Source organism: Macrobrachium rosenbergii, chromosome 54 (genome assembly GCF_040412425.1).
Source record: "Macrobrachium rosenbergii isolate ZJJX-2024 chromosome 54, ASM4041242v1, whole genome shotgun sequence".
Lineage (NCBI taxonomy): Eukaryota > Metazoa > Arthropoda > Malacostraca > Decapoda > Palaemonidae > Macrobrachium > Macrobrachium rosenbergii.
Window position 1 is genome coordinate 11,533,779 of NC_089794.1, and position 9,039 is coordinate 11,542,817.

General features: G+C 36.3%; 1 long non-coding RNA gene across 1 annotated transcript in view; it reads right to left on the minus strand.

Moving 5' to 3' along the window:
* Window positions 1–2,983: 2,983 nt before the first annotated feature.
* Window positions 2,984–9,039, minus strand: part of LOC136834503 (uncharacterized) — a 210,218-nt gene continuing 204,162 nt past the window's right edge. The window contains exon 3 of the long non-coding RNA XR_010851832.1: window positions 2,984–4,820. This is a non-coding gene — a long non-coding RNA (uncharacterized lncRNA). The remainder of the gene's footprint in view (window positions 4,821–9,039) is intronic.

The following is a 9,039-nucleotide window of genomic DNA, read 5'->3' on the forward strand; positions in this document are numbered from 1 at the left end:
AAAATAAGTTAGCGCTCATGGAATAACGTCCCCCTGAAAGCTAAATAATATCTTAAAAATTAAATAAATACAATTTAAAAAGGATAAATACTCTCATATTCTCAAACAGAATTAATAGGATCATGAGATTGTGGATATATTTCTAAAGTTGATATCAGCTAGCCCAAAATAGTTATACATTGCTAATGAGAATAACATATTTATATTTTGATAACGGAATAATAAATCACTAATATTTTGCTAAGGAGACACATTTTTTTAATATAAAAACTATTTATCTCCAAAAAAAATCGGTGATATCTTCAATATTCATCAGATATATCCTGTTTCTCTATTTTTAGATCCTCCCTAAAAGACCGTGGCGTTACAACATGCAATAAATGGTGAAAGTTTCAATAAAAAAGACACTAACTTTGTTGCAAGTTAAAGTGCGCTAGCCTACTGCAATATTGGCCAGCATGTGAATTGTTTTATGAACTCTCTTCCTCGTAAATTGACAATAAAGGTAAACTATATAAAATGTTGCACAGTTCATATTTGTTGCTTGCATTGCAAGCATCCTCGTTTCATGGTCGAGTTCATTTCGAAAAATTGTCCTCAATATTCCTTACTTATGAAGTAGAGCTTGTATGCAAATTGAGAGGTAATGATTGAATGTAAATATTACAGGTCTGCCTCATTATAATTATATATTCATTTGACACAAAAAATGCTAATATGTAGGTTCACATAGGAAAAGCTATGCAAATGGAGCTCTTCTTCAGCACTACAACTCATACTCATGAAGGCCTGTTTGGCTAAAGAAGGGTAGTTGTTGTTCCCCAGGTACCATATTTTCAGTACCTTATTACTAATGAACTGAGATTTTCTAGTTTTGCACAAGGGGAAAATCTACTCCAATTCGCAGTCAAAACGAAAAATGTTTCCATGCACATTCCATCGATAAAATTATGACCGAATATAATTCATTATAATCTATGGGTTGTCTGATAATGGAATAATCAATATCATTTGGTCTAATGGTAGTCTGTAATCTTTACCAGAGCTGATTCAAGCTCATTCACTGCAAAGGCATAATTACATGATGGTCCAATGCCAAAAATACATAACAGATAGCATTTTGCTCACAGCCAAACGTAATACATGCGATACACGCAAAACCTAAATTAGACGAAGATACGCTAACATTTCAGAGAAAGGTCAATAATGAAGGAAAAAATAGTGATTCTACAGCTTTAAGTTTTCTCTCTCAGGGAAATGATACAGTTACAAAATGATTTCTCAGCACAAGGAATGGATCTTGAGGAGGTATGTGATATAATTTATATATGGTTCTTTGGGTCGGTTATAAAGAATCTATAAGCTGATGAACATCAGCTGATACCTAAATTACTGTTGATCATTTAGAATATTCTATAATTACTGTGTCTACAGTTAAAGTGTCAATGCAAAGTATACTGTTTCTCTCATCTGAAGGCTCTAAATGACTTGTAGTGATCTGCCAATGATGCAGATAAAAGAACAAAATATCACCAGACTGAGTTCTGGAACAGAACAGACAGACAGACAGACAGACCGCAGAGAGAGAGAGAGAGAGAGAGAGAGAGAGAGAGAGAGAGAGAGAGAGAGAGAGAATTATGCCTGGAAGTACGTGACCTTTTGCGAAGTATTGAAGAAAAGGATTTACAATAATATTAAAAAATTAAAGCATTATTTTTTACGTGTTCATTAATCAGCGAAATATTGCGTGAATTAATATTCATATTATGAATAAATATACACACATAAAAATGGTCCATTTTATCAACTGCTAGAGGATTATCATTAGGAAGACCTGTTAATTGTCTCTTCCAGAATAACGAATTTTCCTTTAACGAATACGGTTTATAATTCACTGTTGCATACACAAGGAACAAATAGGAACCTTATGCATAGCAAGTAGTTCTTATACGACTAAATACATGAACAAACACATCAAGGTGGAATTGAATTGAATATAGAATTTAGGCCAAAGGTCAAGCACTGGGAACAATGTGGTCATTCAGCCCTGAAACGGAAACTGACAGTAAAAGTTTGAAAGGTGTAACAGGAGGAAAACCTCGCAGTTGCACTATGAATCAGTTGTTAGGAGAGGGTGGAAAGTTAGATGGAAAAAAGAGAATATGAAAGGAGGTACAGTAAAAGGAACGAAAGGGGTTGCAGCTAGGGGTCGAAGGCACCCTGCAAAGAACCTTAAGTAATGCATACAGTGCACCGCACGAGGTGCACTGACGGCACTACCCCCTTACGGGGATCAAGGTGGAGATAGATGATGTCAACTTTTCTCGTTCTAATCGCTCGGTGCTTAGTTTCAAAGATCATACGGGATGACAGTAAAGTGTTTAGTTTCTTCCACAAAGTCCATGACAATGACAGTAATCGTAATACTATATATGTTGTCTTGGTAACGACAGTTTATTCGCGAGAGATAAATGCAAAGATATTAAACTTAAATCAACGAAAGGTTAGTTATATTTTCAGCTTAGATATTAGTTCTTACCTTTCGTGAAAACCGATTATACCATTCTGACATATATCTATCTTAAGTGAACCTTTACGTTGATGACAAATGGGATCTTTCCTAGACAGCAATCCACAAGGGTTTTCGGGGGTCGTTATCTAGGACTAATATTTCTTGGGGGTCATTAGTTTTATGATATTTACAGTCTTTTGTTTATGTTTTAAGGGTAATCCCCAACAGGCTTGTACTAAACACGCCGCAAAGGTGGATACATACCGGGTTAAAGCCAGTGGGGATCTAGGATAGATCCGACAAATGTTTTCTCTTTTGACCACAAATTACACACGATGACTCTCGTAATATTTTTGGTCTTACTAACAAGTAGAGAGGAATAGCTTCGCGGTGCCAATGTCAGCGACCAGAAGCTTGGAACACGTTGTGCAGTAGGAAGCAGTATGGCGACTATTTCTTAACTGCCCTGTCTTGGACGCCTAGAAGAATCTACTAGTAGTTCGCATTTACAGCTGAGTCGACTTGTGGAGGCAGGCCGGGATGAAGGACGGACTAAATAACAAGCTGACTTCCTTGTTTGTCAGTTAAATAAGGTCACCATTCCCATGCAGAACGCAAAAAGAGAATTAAATTCAGGAAAAAGATCAAGCTGAATTCTGCCCCGATCTGAGAATTTAGTATAAATATCTGGATATAAAAAATTCATCCCCTCAAGTAACGTTTAATTAATTTCATATCTGTCGAAACATTTCTTTCTTATATTGTTTTTACAAGACATATTTTTTTCTCTTTATGTATTTCGATAATTATAAAATTCAGTTATACAACTAGAACTGCATTCACAAATGTGAAGAATTACACCACAATCTGCAAATATTATTATTTTATCAAACTGAAATATGCAAATTATAAGTAAAAAACCGTTAAACATATACTCGCAATTATGTGCTCGACACCACAAAGATATCCTCCCCTCCCCTTATCGAAAATAATGCAGATAATGAAAATTAATTTCCACTTTCCTCTGATTCCACTCCCGTCATGCATCCGCTCTCTCCGAAAACATTTAAACTCTCATTCCGAGGAGAAAGGGCTTTATCATCTGAAATGAATTTGGACTTTGAACCGAACCAGCTATTATATCTTGTGAAATAACAACAGAGGAAAATTAGAGGATTTGAAACTGTAAATTCCGCTTCGTTCAGTAACTTTTCCTTCACCTATAATCGTCAACGCTAATGCTGCTGGAGCTCGGAGTTCCGGGCGCCAGTGTTTGTTGGGACCGTTCTCTGTAATTCATCGTAGCAATCGGACGTTTAGAAATTATGATTGCAGTGCCGCATTACGAAATAATGGCAAGGAAGTGGTACAGCCCTAACACAGAATGCACGCAGGCGCAGATTATTTCCATGATTACACAAGTTTTCCTCAGAACAAAATGTAACACAAAACGTAATGCTAATGGAAGTTATCATCTTCATTTGTGATGACGGTGTTGCGTAAAACAGGTATAAATTTATTTCAAGTCATATAAAACAGCAGCGATTTCATTTTTCTTTCTGTCGTATTTGATATTATCTGACGGTTGAATATCGCTCATATCTTTGATGAAATTAGCAATACAAAGTAAAACAAATTACAGGCGACATATAACTGTATAAGTAGAGTAACTTGTATATTTCAACAAAGCCATTTCTGCTTGCATCATCGCTTTTCTTTGACTTCATTTTTGTTCCGGTTTCAAATCCTATGAATAAACGCATTCATTCTTAGATACAGTAAAATCCTTTTTCAAATAAATAGTATTAGCATCCTGACAAGCGCGTCTCTCATTTTATGTTAACGACTTTCAATAATATGACTAAATATCCATTTTCAGACATAGTGAAATATTTTTCATGTAATAAAGTAAGATTAAACCTGCAGGGGAAACATTTTCGTTTAAGAACACTTACACGTGTGTGTAACTCGCATCAGGGGACCGAGTGCTTAGCGCTCAGCGAGTTGCCAATGACGAATTCCAGGGGAAACTGGGTGAAAACACTTCAGCGTTTTACGTTCAAGTTCAGTTTGCATTTAAAGTGAACTGGTTAAATTCAACTTGGCCGGGTAAACTCCAGCGGATCTAATTCTCCTTTATGTTGCGTGGGTTACTTCTTTCCTCTTCTATAAGTAGATGTAGAAGTTTTGTAGAATTCCTTCCTCTCAGGTTGTCCAGGGCACTCAGCGTGAGGCACGTACCAAAATTATTTTATAAAAAGTGGACGCCAATAACCTTTACAAAACGAGGCCCGTGTCCATAAAATTCCTGAAACAACGAATCCACATTAACTTAAGGGAGTTATTTTACCTTCCAGAACATAATACAGGGGATGTTATTGCTCAATAACGTCCACATCTTAGTGATAGTTGTTAGTTTGTGAAGCCGGTAATGGAATCGAAAAAGATATCTGTACAATTAAACACGAACATTTTCATTCTTTGAGGCTTCTCTCTGTTGCAACGAACTAACTTCTCAGCAAAACGGATGGTTATTGAGAAGATGTTTTGACATAATTTTTGTACGCTGGTTGGGTTGGTTGATAAGAATATACATACTAGTGAATATTATTTGATGCCGAAATTACTAGGGATCATTTAGAATAATCCTAATTATAAAACCTGCATTTTTTTATTATTATTATTTTACAAGACTTTTACTGTGTGTCTACAGTAAAAGTGTTTGTTAAGAAATGTACTCACTTCAGTATAATGGCGTTGATGGTACTTTTCTTAAAGAAAGTAGACGGAGAAGAAACCAAAGTATTTGCAGAGATCTGTCCGCTATACCGACAGATCAAAGTGTACAATAGAAGAGAGAGAGAGAGAGAGAGAGAGAGAGAGAGAGAGAGAGAGAGAGAGAGAGAGAGAGAGATAAAATACGTGACCTTTTGTTAAGTATAGAAGAAAATTATTTAAAATAATGTTTAAAAACTTAATGTATGATAATTTACGTGTTCGTTAATCACGGACAGACTAGATGACTATCACTAGGAAGACATGTTAATTATCTGTTCCTGAATAACGAATCTCCTACCATTAATGAATAAATATAATGATTTTCATTTATAATGATAACCAGTCACGTCGGGCTGCACCATTAGTGAATGTTCATTAATGAAGCTTCCATAAAGTCAATGCTAAGTACATGTTCCCTCTCTCTCTCTCTCTCTCTCTCTCTCAGTGTAACCTGCTTACATAATCTGTTCGTTTAAGATTGCTATCAAGCATAAAGACGGCCCTAGTAACTTAGTAAGAATGGCTTCCTATCATGATTGTCTATAAAATGCCGATGTTTGGCCCCCTGATGCAGTTCTTCACTGGAGGGGTGGGTAGAGCTCTCGGCTAACACGCTGTTGGCCCAGCGTTCGACTCTCCGACCGGCCAATAAGAATTAGAGGAATTTATTTCTGGTGATAGAAATTCATGTCTCCTGTAGGTCCCGTGGTTCGTATTCCACAATAAGCTGTCGGTCCCGTTGCTAGGTAACCAATTGGTTCTTAGCCACGTAAAATAAGTCTAATCCTTCCGGCCAGCCCTAGGAGAGCTGTTAATCAGCTCAGTGGTCTGGTTAAACTAAGATATACTTATTGGTAACCAACTGGTTCTTAGCCACGTAAAATAAGTCTAATCCTTCCGGGCCAGCCCTCTCAAGGAGAGCTGTTAATCAGCTCAGTGGTCTGGTTAAACTAAGATATACTTCTTCTCTGGTCCCCTCGTTTCTATAGCCCCACATACCCTCGGAAGGATCATAGCAGTGTCCGATGTAGTTGTCGTTTTGAAACTTACACCTCAGGACATTTGAATTATATACCATACATTTTTAATAATCTCCTTCGGTCCAAAGGAGCGGTGCCGTTCTTTGTTTTCCGTAAACGAAAACTAGCGAGGTGGATATTTGTTTGTCCGCCAGCACTTTTTTTTGTCTGCCCTCAGATCTTAAAAACTACTAAGGCTAAACCGCTGCAAATTGGTATGTTGATCATCCACCCTCCAATCATCAACCGTACCAAATTGCAGCTCTCTAGCCTCGGTAGTTTTTTATTTGACTTAAGGTTAAAGTTTGCCATGATCGTGCGTCTGACACCGCTACGGGTGCCAACAACACAGGGCCCGCGACTGCGAGTTTCATAGGCCGTGGCTGATAGTTTCGTACATCACTATACGCCGTATAGAAAACTCGATTGGGCTGAAGAAACTTAGGCGCATTTTTGACTTTTCATTATTAGGGCTGATACTGGGATAGGTTTACCGCATGATAAGCCTCAGGTTCTTATTAAACCTAGCCAGTGCTGGCATAAACCCAGCTCGTTTATAAACAACAAGAACAGATTGTAAGCGACTGTAGGCGAAACGGCTGTCGTGACAGAGAACTATAAACGAAAGAAAGAAGTTTGCGTATTCTTCACATGAAATTTTTCGCATGGGAATAAAAAAAAAAAAAACTTCGGTGAATTGGAGATTCCTGTAAGTAAATTATTGCTGCCACTTAAATAATTGCTTTCAACTAATATATGTGTATATGTATGTATGTATATATATATATATATGTGTGTGTTTGTGTGTGTGTGTGTGTGTGTGCGTGTATGTGTGTGTGTATATATATATATATATACATATAGATAGACAGATATATTATATATATTGAAATATATATGTACTATATATATATGTATATATATATATATATATATATATATATATATGTATGTATGTATATTTATGTATATAATTTATACATATAAACACATCTTTACGAAAATATATATTGAGAGAGAGAGAGAGAGAGAGAGAGAGAGAGAGAGAGAGAGAGAGAGAGAGAGCGCACGCAAAGTCAATTGCGAACAGATTCTTATTGCCGAAAGCTCAAGTTAAATGCTAACTGTCCTTTCGTTTTCATATGGCGTAATGGAAAATCTATAATACACCGAACAGAATCGTCGGTGTATTTGTTATTGGGAAACGATGAAATAACTTTGTCTTAATTGATTTAATTATTTAGGCGCTTCATTAACGAACAATTACTAATTTTAATTGGCAATTTTATTGCATCGCTGTAATTGGAAACTGTCATTTGCGCGACGTTATAACAGTTCAATGAGGTCATTTCAGCAGTTGTTTTCATACATTAGAGTAAAAATGGATAATTGACATTACTTTCATCAAAGGAAAACTAATCGGATATTGTTCGTGGATTATCTCCGACGATTAATATGGTAATCAAATTTCTAGTATGCTGTTAAATATATCTTTCATGCATTTTTATTAATCAATATTTCGAATGATTATTTCCGCAACGGAACCAGTAGATTAAAGAAAAATTAATCCTTTATTTCACTTTGTACATCATTTTCTTACTTATAGAGACGAGCATAAGCGCATCAAAATAAAATTACTTTTATTTCGTATCAATGGAGTTGCACCAACTCTGAAATCTTTCCTCTCCCATCCAAAGGCAACAGTAAAATCTAGACTGGTGAGACTCTTCAGAAACAATGGAAAATCTGTCTTGTCTTGATACCCGAGGGTATTTGGAAAAGAATTGAATTTCGATTCCCCAATATGACTCAATAATTTCTCACCAAAATAAAAGCTTTATCTCGAAGGTTCCTATTTATTTGTCTTTTATTTTTATTCAGTGATAGAGGAATATTATTTCGCATACTTGTTCTAAACAAAAGTCAGCTTCAGCGAGAGTTTTTCAGTGGAAAATGGATGAAGGTCAATACAGATAGAGGCATGCTTGAAGATGAATTTTATTCAGGGTTATACATTGAAAGAGAGAGAGAGAGAGAGAGAGAGAGAGAGAGAGAGAGAGAGAGAGAGAGAGAGAGATGTTGCTGTCATCCATTTTATAATGGATTTTTTTTTAATAAGGCATGAATGTTTTGGAAGTTTTAAGAAAAAGACTAACTGTCTGGATGCAATAGATAACTGTCAGTTCTAACTGTTCTGAAATTGTCGACATTTGAGTGATAAAATCCCGAAATAGTCCAATGTATTTTACCTTGTTTCCTAGAATATCCTACAAAAACCTACATTTCAACACTGAAAAGTCAATACGTAAGAAACCGTAATCCTAAATCAATGAAAGAACACGGCAGCTTTTTACCGTAAGAATATATAACCATTACAGTCCCATCTATTCAGACCAACTACGTTACTGTTCAGTTGTATGTAGAGTGAAACGGGAAGAATGAGGCCTCAGGGTGCAATTGTGGTAGGAAGTAGCCCTAACAAGGAAATATCTTTCCCCCTCTGTTTCTACTAGTCTAAAAACATACGACCTCGGGGAATAAATTTTTTTTTCTCCTCTTTTCCAAATGTGTACTGAGTACGGACGTTTTTAGCAGCTGCGCAGAGAAGATGCGTTTTAAAACTGGTCTATAATCGTCAGAGTCCGGCCATGTTTCATTCAGTAAAGTTGGCGTCTGCACAAATGGCATGGACGTCAAGAAAGCGACCTTTACTGGCTTTAATGAAAGTTA